This window comes from Odocoileus virginianus, chromosome 4 (assembly GCF_023699985.2).
Source record: "Odocoileus virginianus isolate 20LAN1187 ecotype Illinois chromosome 4, Ovbor_1.2, whole genome shotgun sequence".
In the NCBI taxonomy this organism is placed as follows: domain Eukaryota; kingdom Metazoa; phylum Chordata; class Mammalia; order Artiodactyla; family Cervidae; genus Odocoileus; species Odocoileus virginianus.
The window spans coordinates 73,878,095-73,891,201 of record NC_069677.1 but is presented as its reverse complement, the minus strand read 5'-3'; the positions used below and the strand labels follow the sequence as shown (position 1 = coordinate 73,891,201).

The following is a 13,107-nucleotide window of genomic DNA, read 5'->3' as shown; positions in this document are numbered from 1 at the left end:
GATGGGTGGTAATTTTTATTTTGTATGTATTTTTCCTATGCTTCAAGTAAGCTAAATGACCATGTTTGGATTCTGTGTTTAGATGGGTGGAGAGATGCATGGTAGTTGGGTAGATAGAAGCAGCCCTCCCTGGTGCCTGTTCTCCCAGATTGGTCTGAACTCATCTATGGTGATCAGACACACACTGCAGTAGGGCTGGAGGCCACACAGAATGTCTGTGATTATAGCAGTTTGGAAAATGATTTGTAAGATAGACTTTCAAGGTGAGACAACTTGTTAAGATTCTTCCAGGCCCTCTGAAAGATTCCTGTAGGGCTTGGAACATCATGTTTAAATGCATCTGGACATATGCCAGGTCAGGATGAATTAGAGGTTAACATTCAGTTTAAGAACAAGACAAAAGAAGGCCTGCAAAGCAAGCTTGAAATATGTGTTCTACTTGCAGAAGCTACTTCATTTTAGGGCACACTGTCCCACACCATTTCCTTGGTCTCCCCAGAGTGATCAGCCCTGGGGATGACGCCTGGGCATATGGGCCTTGACCTCTCCAGCCAGAGCAGGACACACTGCAGCTGTCACTCCATCTCACTCTGGATTCAGAATCCACAGTGGCACCACAGTGGAGTCTAAGCCTTGGTAGGAGAGACTTTTGGTTTGTTTGTTTTTTTTCTGATTTTTTAAAATCAGTTTTGTTGAAATAAAATCCATCCACTTTAAATGTACAGTTTGAACTTCCCCGATGGTATAGTGGGTAGGAATCTGCCTTGCCAATGCAAGGGCATGGGTTTGATCCCCGATCCAGGAAGATCCCACATGTCTTGGAGCAACTAACCCTGTGCACCACAACTACTGACTCCAAGCTCTAGAGCCTGAGAGCTACAAATACGGAGCCCATGTGCCTAAAGCCCGTGCTCCATAACAAGAGAAACCCCTGCAACAAGGAGCCCATGCACCGAAACTAGAGAGTAGCCCCCGCTTGCCACAACTGGAGAAAGCCAAAGTGCAGCAACAAAGACCCAGCACAGCCAACTAAACATGCAAAATTTTTAAAAATAAATAAAATATACAGTTTAATGAGCTTTGACAAATGTACACCCTCTTGTAATCAAGATACAGAATTTCGCCATCACCCTCTCAGGTTCCTGCCAGTCCCTTGGTAGTCAATCCCAACTTGCATTCCCAACTTTAGGCAACCACTGATGAGCCTCCTGACTGTACATTAGGTTTGCCACTTCTAGAATGTGACAGAAATGAACCATACAGCATGCACCCTTTTGTGTCTGGCTTTCTTTGCTCAGTATAATATTTCTGAGATTCATCTAAGTTGTGTGACACCTTAGCTTTTTTCTTATTGTTTCTAAAGAGTATCCAGTTTATGGATGAACCACAATTTCTTTATTCATTCAGCTTTTGATGGACATTTGGGTGGTTTCTAGTTTGGGACTATTATAAATAAAACTTTTCTTTCCTTTTTTGAATTTCAACTATACTTTATCCAGTAGCTTCTATGGGACTTGCTACAAAATGAACAATTTTCCCTGAAGCTTGCTTTTGCACTAAGAAAAATTATCTGTGATCAAACAACTTGATAGTTCATTATTTCATTCAACCAAGCACTCATTTAATGAGCCATTTATCCAGTAAACATTCACTTACCACCTACTATTATTACTAGTAATAATTTAGTAATATATTGAGTGCTTAATAAAGTGCACCATGCCTCAAATACAGGGATTATCACATTCATTTCTCACAACCGTCCTATAAGGTAGCTGTGACTGCTCTCAGCTTAAGGTGTTTCTTAAACCATAAAGTGCTATGCAAATAAAGTTGCCTTTTTTAAACAAAAGAATTTTCTGTGCATCTTTGGTTTTTCATTTATTTATTGGCCTGCCCTCCTCTCTCTCTCTCACTCCAATTGAGTTTTGTGAGATTTTATGACGTTGCTTCTTTAATCAGGACCAAATGACCTATGACGTTGCTCATGCCTTTATGTTTATTGGCTGACACCAAAAGTAAGACATTATACTCTGACATCCCTGGGGTCATACACAGATTGGTATTCACTCCAGGCACACAGGGAACACTTCATCTTTCAGAGACACAATTGAGCCAAGGTGCTATGTAAGTCTAAGTATAGCTCTGGAAAGCCAAGGGCAGCTCTGTCCTTTGTGACACGTGGAAATACAGTTAACTTTCTGAGTTCTACTGAATGCTAACATGAACCAGGAGCTTTGGAAAAAGAAAAAAAAAAGATGAGACAGAGAAAGACTCTCGTAACTCTTGACAAGTTTAATTAGTATGAGAGCCAAGAATAAGCCAAAAGAATAGTTTTCAAGAAAGCATAAATAATGGGAGAAAACTAATGTCTTGAGCTTCTACCATCTGCCAAAGAATGTGCTAATCCATGTGCTCCAACGTGGCAGGTCCTCATGATCCCCTAGGAGACTTATGAAAACATAGATTACTGGGCCTTACTCCCAGAATTTCTGATTCTGTAGGTTTGGAGTTGAGCTCAAGAATTTACATCTGTAGCAAGTTTCTAAGTGCTATTGATGCTGCTGGTCCAGAGACCACACCCTGAGATCCACTCAGAGTTGATAATATGTGCTAGACCCACGTATTATCACATTTAAACACCCCAAGAGCACCATGAAGTAGGTCTCATTGTCCCCAATTTGTATGTGAGGAAAGTAGAGTTCAGAGAGAAATTCCACAATTGTACCCTGTGTCCATAGCTAGTGAGCAGCACAGCCATACTTTGAAGTCACAGTTGTCTTACTCTAAAACCTATGGTTTTCCCACAATTTCAAACATCCCCCAGACTCTTCCTGGAAAAGCAGACCTAGAATATTATCTGAGCTGTTCAATGTTGTCAGAATCTCCAGTGCTTGAGAATAAACAGGCACAGTGGCATTATTTAAGATTACATGCTTCCAAAGTAATAGAGTGGTTTGGAAAGGATCCAGAATGTAGGAGTCAATGACCCTGACGAAAACTATGTGCTTCTTTGAAGCAACTTAGTATGCAAAAAACTTCAAGGTGACCTATCACTCTTGCTTCCTCTTTTCATAAAGACAGAGACTGGTTACAAATCAGATTTATATCTGACTGTCTCCCTTCTGCTTCCCATAAGCCTCCTGCTGCATTAATTCAGTATAAGGAATAACTCTATAAAATGTATAAGAGCAAATACTTCAAACATAAGTAGATTTTCTCATATAAACAAAGAAATTCTGTCTTCCTTGTTGAATTTTTGTCCTCTAAAAGACTTTAATTCAGGGATTTCCCTTGAAGTCCAGTGGTTAGGACTCCAGGCTTCCAATGCAGGGGGCATGGATTTGATCCCTGGCAAGCGAACTAAGATTCTACGTGCTACAAGATACAGCCAAGAAAAAAAAAAAAAAAAAAGACTTTATTTCAGACACAAATTACCAATTTAAGAAATGAGAGAGGACATCACTGAAGAGTCTACAAAGATTAAAAAGATGATAAGAGATGCTTATGGAAAATTTTATGCCAATAAATTTGACAACTTAGATGATATAGATGAATTCCTTGATAGATACAAACTACCAAAGATTATGAAAGAACAAATAGACAACCTGAATACCATATCTATTAAAGAAATTGAATTTATAGTTTAAAACATTTCCACAAAGAAAACTCCAAGTTCATATGGCTTTACAGATAAATTCTACCAGACAAGTAAGGGAGAAGTAATATAAATTCTATACACATTATTTTAGAAGCCCACACCCTGTATTGAAAGTGCAGATGCTCAGTCACTGGACCACCAGGGAAGTCTCCCCGTGGATCTTTTATAAGACCAAGGATTCCATTTCATCTGGCATTACCAAAATTGCATTTTTTCTCCCCTTAATATTAAGTGCAGTCTTTGGTCTGGAAGTAAAGTCTTTGAATTTCAGTGTAATTTTAACTTAATTGGTAAATAACTTCTCCTCTTCAATTTTCTGGGCTTCCTTGGTGACTCAGGCAGTGAAAAGTCTGTCTGCAATGCAGGAGACCCAGGTTCAATCTCTGGGATTGAAATAAGCTATTTCACAATTTCCCTATGGATGAGATTAGGAAAAAATTCAAAGTTCCTAGAGAATAAAAGAGATGGTTCTTAGAGAAGGAATCCAGAAGAAATAGCAACCCACCTCATGAGAAGATTTTTTTTTTGGGGGGGGGGGGGGATGCTTGATCACATGGCTTACAGGATCTTAGTTCCCCAATCAGGGATTGAACCCAGGTCCCCTGCAGAGGAAACACAGAGTCCTAACCACTGGATTGCCAGGGAATTCCCTAAACTTTATTTCAGAGAATTTCAAACTTACCTAAAAGAAAGTGAAAGTGAAGTCACTCAGTCATGTCTGACTCTGCGATCTCGTGGACTGTAGCCTGCCAGGCTCCTCAGTTCATGGAATTTTCCAGGCAAGAGTACTGGAATGTGTTGCCATTTCCTTCTCCAGGGGATTTTCCTGAACCGGGGATCAAACCCGGGTCTCCCACGTTGCAGGCAGACATTTTACCATCTGAGCCACCAGGGAAGTCCCAACTTACCTAAAGGAGATAGAATATAATGAAGTCCCATAACATTTACCCAGCCCCAAACAACAACCATCAACAAGTCCATGCCTCCAGACCTCCATCCATTTCCTCTGTCACATATACTTATCCCCCCTTGTCTGTGGGAGATGCAAGACGCCCAGTGGATGTATGAAACAGTACTGAACCCTAGATGTATGATTTATTTCCTATACATGTTTGCCTAAAATACAATTATAAATTATGCACAATAAGAGATTAACAACAGTAACCAACAATAAAATAGAACAATTTTAACAATATACTGGAATGAAGGTTATGTGAATGTGGTCTTTGTAAAATGAGGGTTACTTGAACATGAGAACTGGGTTACCATGACAGTCAACAAGATAACCTAGATGGCTACTAAATGACTAATGGGCAGATACGCTGAACAAAGGGATGATTACATCCCAGGCAGGATGACTGAGTGGGATCCCATGGGATTTCATCGTACTACCTTGAATGGTGTGCAAGGGGCTTCCCTGGTGGCTCAGTGATAAAGAATCCACCTGCCAGTGTGGGAGATGGGGTTCAATCCCTGATCCAGGAAGATCCCATATGCCAAGGAGCAATAAAGTCCAGACACCACAACTTCTGAGACTATGCTCCAGAGCCCAGGAGACACAACTACCAAGCCCACATGCTACAACTACTGAAGCCCTCATACTGTAAAGCCTGTGCTCTAAAACAAGAGAAGCGAGAGAATGACATTGAAACATGTGTATTATCATATGTGAAACAGATCGCCGGTCCAGGTTCGATGCATGAGACAGGGTGCTCAGGGCTGGTGCACTGGGATGACCCTGAGGGATGGGATGGGGAGGGAGGTGGGAGGGGGGTTCAGGATGGGGAACACATGTACACCCATGGCTGATTCATGTCAATGTATGGCAAAATCACTGCAATATTGTCAAGTAACTAGCCTCCAATTAAAATAAATAAATTAAAAGTGAATAAATAAAACAAGAGAAGCCACCACAATCAGAAGCCCGCACACCACAACTAGAGAAAAGCCCTCACAGAAACAAAGACCCAGCACAACCAAAAATAATTAATAAATAATTAAATATTTTTTTAAAAGAATGGTGTGCAACTTAAAATTTATGAATTATTTATTTCTAAATTTTTCCATTTCATACTTTTGAACCAGAGTTGACCACAGGTATCTGAAACAGGGCAGAAAACAAAATTGCTGATAAAGTGGGGGAGGGGAGGGGTACTGTGTTATTTTAAAGCAAATCCCACTCATAATATCATTTTACCCATGAACATTTCAGTTTGTTGTTGTTTAGTCACTAAGTTGTGTCCAACTCTTTGGTGACCCCACATACTGTAGCCCTCCAGATTCCTCTGTCCACGGGATTTCCTAGGCAACAGTACTGGAGTGGGTAGCCATTCCCTTCTCCAGGGGATCTTCTAAACCCAGGGGTCGAACTTGTGTCTCCTACTTGGCAGGTGGATTCTTCACCCCTGCCCAAATATTTCAGTGTATATCTCTAAAATAGAGCCTCTCAATCTCAGCATCATTACCATTGTGAGCCAAGCGACTCTTTGCTGTGAGGAGCTGTCTGGTGCATGATTGGATGTTTAGCAACATTCCTGGGTTCTACTCTCTAGGGCCTGGTAACACCTTCCCCCCAGTTTTGACAACCAAAAATGTCTCGAGATTGCCAAATATCCTAAGAAACAAAATCTCAAAACTGAGAACCACTGCTCTAAAAGATGAACGCTCTTGTTTAAAACATAGATGATACTATTATCATGTGATTTAAAATTAGTAGTTATTTCTTACTTTAACCAAATGTCCTTTCCATGTTTACATTTCTAACTGTCTCATGAATGGTGGATTCTTTCCAATAGTATTTTTTAATAAAATAAGGACTCAAGTATAGTCCATACATTCTGATTGGTGGATATATCTTTTAGGTATCTTTTACACTGTATTCCCCACATCCTTTTTTTTTTTCACTTTTTTCTTTTTTTTAAAGAAAAGAAGCCATTTGACCTATATAGAGTTGCCCTCAGTCTGAATTTCACTGATTACATGTTCATAGTAGTTTAACATTTTCTCTGCACCTGAAATAAACAGACACTGATGATTGATGACATTACAATTCTACCATTCTGTCTCCATTTATTAACTGAATTCTTACATAAAGGGAAATTTGCCGTAATGAGCAAGTTCTTTACATTAGTAATGGCCACCTGTAAGACTGAGGTGAATAAGATTCTGAACACTGTGGAAATTCAGCAGGGGGGTTACAGCCATAAACATGTACTCTTCTAATCTCAAAAGCTAAACAGGATCAGGCCTGTTGGTACTTGGATGGAAATTCAGCATGTGATGGGACAGTGGTAGTGATTTCTATCCCTGATCTAATCTACTCCCTTCTTTGAGAATTGAAGGCTCAGTAGAAAAAAGTAAGATTACATACTTGAAGGCAGAGAGTTGAATATGATTATTGAGTCAGGATAGGCTCAGAATCAAAGGGGTTCTTTTTTTTTTTTCTTTTTAATTGATAATTCCCAATATTGACAATATGCAAGAAATGGCACTTTCAGAAACTATTTGTAAGAACATAAACTGGTACAGGGAGACGGCAATGGCACCCCACTCCAGTACTCTTGCCTGGAAAATCCCATGGATGGAGGAGCCTGGTAGGCTGCAGTCCATAGGGTCGCTAAGAGTCAGACATGACTGAGCGACTTCACTTTCAGTTTTCACTTTCATTCATTGGAGAAGGAAATGGCAACCCACTCCACTGTTCTTGCCTGGAGAATCCCAGGGACGGGGGAGCCTGGTGGGCTGCCATCTATGGGGCTGCACAGAGTCAGACATGACTGAAGCGATTTAGCAGCAGCAGCAAACTGGTACAATTTTTCTGGAGGACAAGTAAACTTGACAACATGTAAAAAAGCCTTTAAAGTTTGCATATCCTTTGACCGAGACATTCTATTGCCAGAAATTTATCCCAGGGATGTCCAGAAGACTCAGTGAAGTTTATTCATGGTAAGTCTGTAGTAATAAAACATTAGACACAACCTAAATGTTTGCCTGTAGGGGACTCACTAAAGGCAGTGTGTTATGTCATTGATGGCCTTGCAGTCATTTGAATATTACAGAATATATCAAGGCATAGAAAGATATCCAAGATATATTATTGAGTGAAAAAAACGCAGACCTTAAGAAATATAAGTTGGAATCAAGATTTCCAGGAGAAATATCAATAACCTCAGATACACAGATGACATTACCCTTATGGCAGAAAGTGAAGAACTAAGGAGCCTCTTGATGAAAGTGAAAGAGGAGAGTGAAAAAGTTGGCTTAAAACTCAACATTCAAAAAACTAGGATCATGGCATCTGGTCCCAACACTTCATGGCAAATAGGTGGGGAAACAGTGGAAACAGTGACAGACTTTATTTTGGGGGCTCCAAAACCACTGCAGATGGTGACTGAAGCCTTGAAATTAAAAGACGCTTGCTTCTTGGAAGAAAAGCTATGACTAACCTAGACAGCATATTAAAAAGCAGAGACATTACTTTTCCAACAAAGGTCCATCTAGTCAAAGCTATGGTTTTTCCAGTAGTCATGCATGGATGTGAGAGTTGGACTATAAAGAAAGCTGAGCACTGAAGAATTGATGCTTTTGAACTGTGGTGTTGGAGAAGACTCTTGAGAGTCCCTTGGACTGCAAGGAGATCAAGCCAGTCAATCCTAAAGGAAATCAGTTCTGAGTATTCATTGGAAGGACTGAAGCTGAAGCTGAAACTCCAATACTTTGGCCACCTGATGCAAAGAACTGACTCACTAGAAAAGACCCTAATGCTAGGAAAGATTGAAGATAGGAAGAGAAGGGGACAACAGAGGATGAGATTGTTGGATGGCATCACCGACTCGATGGACATTAGTTTGAGCAGGCTCCAGGAATTGGTGATTGACAGGGAATCCTGGCATGCTGCAGTCCATGGGATTGCAAAGCAACTGAGAGATTAAACTGAACTAAGTAATATATAATCAGTAAATTCATTTTTTTATTTTTAAAAAAGGAATTATGCATATAAACATATGCATAATGGAAAAAGAGATCTCAATAAATATAACAAAGTATTAACAGCTAATATTTAAATGTTAATATTACATGATGGTAAAATTAGGACTAATTTATATTTTTTTTCTTTTGCTTATGGGCTTTCCTTGTGTCTCAATTGGTAAAGAATCTGCCTGCAATGCAGGAGACCTGGGTTCAGCCCCTGGGTTGGGAAGATCCCCTGGAGAAGGGAAAGACTACCCACTCCAGTATTCTGGCCTGGAGAATTCCATGGACTGTATAGTCCATGACGTCGCAAAGAGTTGGACACGACTGAGCGACTTTCACTTTCACTTTCCTTTTGCTTATCTGATTTTTCAAAATTTTCTGTAACTCATATTATTTTTTAAAAGAAAAAACCTTTAATAGCAAGTACTTTATTTTTTTATTTTTATTTTTTCAATCAGATAGAAGCAATCAGGGTGTTGCAAGTCCTGATTATGGAGAGCCCTTAATCATAAATCATGCGAGCTCCACTCATCACGTTCTATTCTGCCCTCCAAAAAGAGGAACAATAAGGATTATCCCCCCTGACAATAGCAAGTACTCTAAATTAGAGTTGCCGGGTATCATAGGACATACTTACAGCAAAAAAATATTCATTGTTTAATCTGAGTTTTAAATTTAATGAGGTGTTTTGTATTTTTATTTACTAAATCTGGCAAGCCTATTTTTAATGTAAAGCAATCAAAGGAGAGACTTGGGTGCTGTCCCCTTTGAGGACAGAAGAGTCACTGATTGTATCCAGTCTTTTAAACCAGGAAACAGGATTTGATGGAATAAGACAGGAAGATAAATTTGGAAGCCACATAGTCCTTATCTGAAATCTGGACTCTGCTACCACCACCACTATCCCCACGCTCCACCACAGCTCCATTCACCCCACAATCTGGATGTCCTGGGGTGAGTCACTGATCTCCCCTGAGCCTCATAATAATGCCTGGCTTGCCAGGATCAAATGAGAACATGTGTGTGAAGGTTCTTAGTAAACTGCAAGTGCCAAGCAGCACATTATTATCATGTTAACAAATTATACACACAAGGACCCGTCAAACAGGAACAAAACATCTGCCACAAGACAACTGCAGAATTGTTCCTTGCAGCAGACTTTTGATGGCTCTCTGAGGTCAAAACAACTCAAGGTTTAGTCACTCCAGGACTGAACCCATACATTAATAGCTATCCAGATTGTTCTTACGACCCTATTTATAGATACACTGATCATTAAATAGTTTGGAACACTTTGCAGCGAGTCAGTTGTTAAATTGCTTGGCGAGTGGCTCAGAGGAAGCCCACATGGTTTATGAGTTTGGCAGCTCATAACTCCAGGCCCTCACCTTATCACCTTATCCTCACACACCAGGCTCAGTCACCTTGGAAACTGCCCTATTCTGGATGCAGAGCACAGAACATCTGAGTGACGTGGAATTCCTCAGCAGTCGCCTTCTCGTCTGGTCTCTGTTACTAAAAAACCATCGGTGCCTCTCAAGCCACTTTAGGGAGCATCCAACAGGGGAGTTTCAAGGATCTTCCAGGGGAAAATTAATACAGAGATTGAGGTTTATGACAACGTGGAAAACAAGTTGAGGGAGGAAAAAATTAAGGCAGAAGGAAAGAGGAGAGGAGGGAAGGAAGAAGAAAATGTGGGAAAGTTCAGAAGAAAGAAAATGAGAGTTTCATCCTATTTTACAGATGAGGAAACCGAGGCCCAGAGGCCCAAGGTCACATGACCAGCAAAACAGCTCCTCAGGGGAATCAGACACTCTGGAAAGAGCAACATGAAAATGCAGCTTGTGAGTGAAGTGGCAAGGCACAGGGGAGCGACAGCAAGAGGCAGCCACCCACCAGTCTTCACCAGACACCAAACCTGATGTGGGACTCACCAGCCTCCAGAACTGTGAGAACCAGATGCCTGCTGTTTAAGCCCCCAGCCCATGGTATTTTGTTATAGCAGCCCAAGACATTTGGCAGTTCTCTTTAACTGATGGAGGAACTGCTGAACTATGACTGGCCCAGTTTCCTTTCCCACCATCAGTGTCTGAGGAGGGGCTACCAGCGTGTGGTCCCATCGTCCCCAGCCCATATCTTCACACTGCCACACACTCAACTGGGTGACCTCTTGGAGTCTCAATTTCCTCATTATAGAATGGGAACAACACATTTGAGGGAAGATTACACAGATGACATACAAAAAGCTGCTAGTGCATGGTGCTCAGCAAAGAGTGGTTTCCTGGTCAGTGTGCAGAGAATCAAAACACCTCAGTGTAGGAAGGAGCCTGACAGGTACAACATGTGATGCTACTTCCTGGATTATTATAACAAGGTCATCTGTCCTGTGTCCTGCCCGAATATCCCCATTGCTGCGCACTGTAGGGCATCAGTGGCCAGAACCAACTCCACAGGACATAAGGAGGCATTTCCCATTATTTCTTGGAAACCTGGCTTTCATGGGGTATAAATGAGTGCTATAATGGGAGAAGGAGGAATAATTCTGAAGTCAAATAACTGGGAAAGACTGGATTGAACAACACCAAGGCAGATTTCTCTTCTGCAGGACTCCTTGGAGCACTGAACAGAGTCATACACTGAAATCTCCAAATAGGAATAGAGCATTTCTAAATCTCTCTGTCCTGTAAAATGAAAATCTGCATCCAGACATAAGACATCTGTCCACACAGCAGGGAAACCACATACAACCACCAAGGTTGAGTTGTAAATACTCACCCCCAAACCTCTGTCTGCCCTGTAGCAATTCTCACCCCTTTCCTGCTTTATCCCAAATGGCAACTTAGAATCTGTGGCCACTGCTACTCTGCTGTCTTCCTTAATGTCTCCATCCATCACTGCTGCCTGAAGTCAATTTCCAAGTTCAAGTTCAAGAAGTTAGATAATCTTCAGAGGCTGACCGAAGGGAGTCACCATGTGAGGATTGAGGGAGTTCGCCCTCCCCATCTCCACGCTGAAGCAGATACTGAACACAAGTGAACAGAACTAGGTTTCCCTTCTCAGCCAGGGTTCTCAGCTGAGATTAGAAAATTGCCAAAGAGCCAATTTTCTTGGGTCCTGCAATTGCCCTTTTGTATGTTTATGCACTCTTTTAAAACTCCGTGATTTGTCTGGAGACTATAACTAAGAGATGTAAGGAATGGTCAGGATCTGAGACAGAACAAAACCCTTAGCAATTTTTTGAAACCCTAGGTAAGAGACTGAAGAGATTGTTCCAGAAGACCTGACCTCTAAAGTTCACAGTAATGCAAATGCAAATGAGTTATACCCTTCTGTTGCCCCCACCTCCCAGAATGGTGAATAATTCCATCTCAGATGGCTACCCTGGGCTTCCCCTGTGGCTCAGCTGGTAAAGAATCTGCCTGCAATGCAAGAGACCCGAGTTCGATCCCTGGGTTGGGAAAATTCCCTGGAGAAAGGAACAGCTACCCACTCCAGTATTCTTGCCTGGAGAATTCCATGGACAGAGGAGCCTGGCAGGCTACAGTCCATGGAATCATGAAGAGTTGGACACAACTGCATTGCAGGCCTGGAGAATTCCATGAACTTGAATTTTGCATCCATGGGGTCACAAAGAGTCAGGACAGATGGCTACCAGATAAACAACTCTCACTTCATGTACAACTTACCCTGAGTCCTTTATTCTCAGTGGCACCAAGGAAAGTGAGGCCTTTTCCTCAACTTTTTTAAACAGAATGAAGACAGTCCCAGGATGACCACAAAACAGGGACAACTGCTGCCAGTGAATTTTTTTTTTTAATAATTTTATTGATTGATTTTTGGCTATGCTGGGTCTTCATTGCTGTGTGGGCTTTTCTCTAGTTGTGGTGAGTTACTCTATAGTTGCGGTGCTCAGGCTTCTCATTGCAGTGGCTTTTCTTGTTGTGGAACATGGGCTGCAGGGCACATGGGCTTCAGTAGTTGCATCTCCTTGGCTTGAGCACAGGCTCAGTAGTTGCGGTGCATGGGCTTAGTTACTCCGCAGCATGTGGAATCTTCCCAGACCAGGGATCAACCAGTGTCTCCTGCATTAGCAGGCTGATTCTTTACCACTGAGCCACCAGGGAAGCCTACAGTGAATCTTTATTAAGCACCTACTGTGGGATAGACGCATATGGTCCAATAGCCAGAGAGAACAGCCAACCACACAAATGCATATGGCTGGAATAAATCCAACCCAGCCCCGGGAGCATCACCAGCTCCTCCAGACTCTCTGCCCAGCTGGAGTTTGGGAAGCTAAACAATGTTTGTAATGTAAGGAATCTGATGCACCCAGCCCTTATCAGCCCCGTCCGAAGAATGCAGCTTAGCAAGTCCCTTTGGAAGATTTATTCAAGTATGAAGTTAGAAGTGGGTTTGTCTTTCATCAACACACTTGACGGCAATAGGCACTGGTGACCGCAGAAGAAAGACTGGCC

General features: G+C 41.6%; 1 non-coding gene across 1 annotated transcript; it reads right to left on the bottom strand.

Moving 5' to 3' along the window:
* Window positions 1-9,085: 9,085 nt before the first annotated feature.
* Window positions 9,086-9,220, bottom strand: LOC139034917 (U8 small nucleolar RNA). The gene has a single exon (XR_011487489.1). It is a non-coding gene; the product is annotated as a U8 small nucleolar RNA (small nucleolar RNA).
* Between the last annotated feature and the right edge of the window lie 3,887 nt (window positions 9,221-13,107).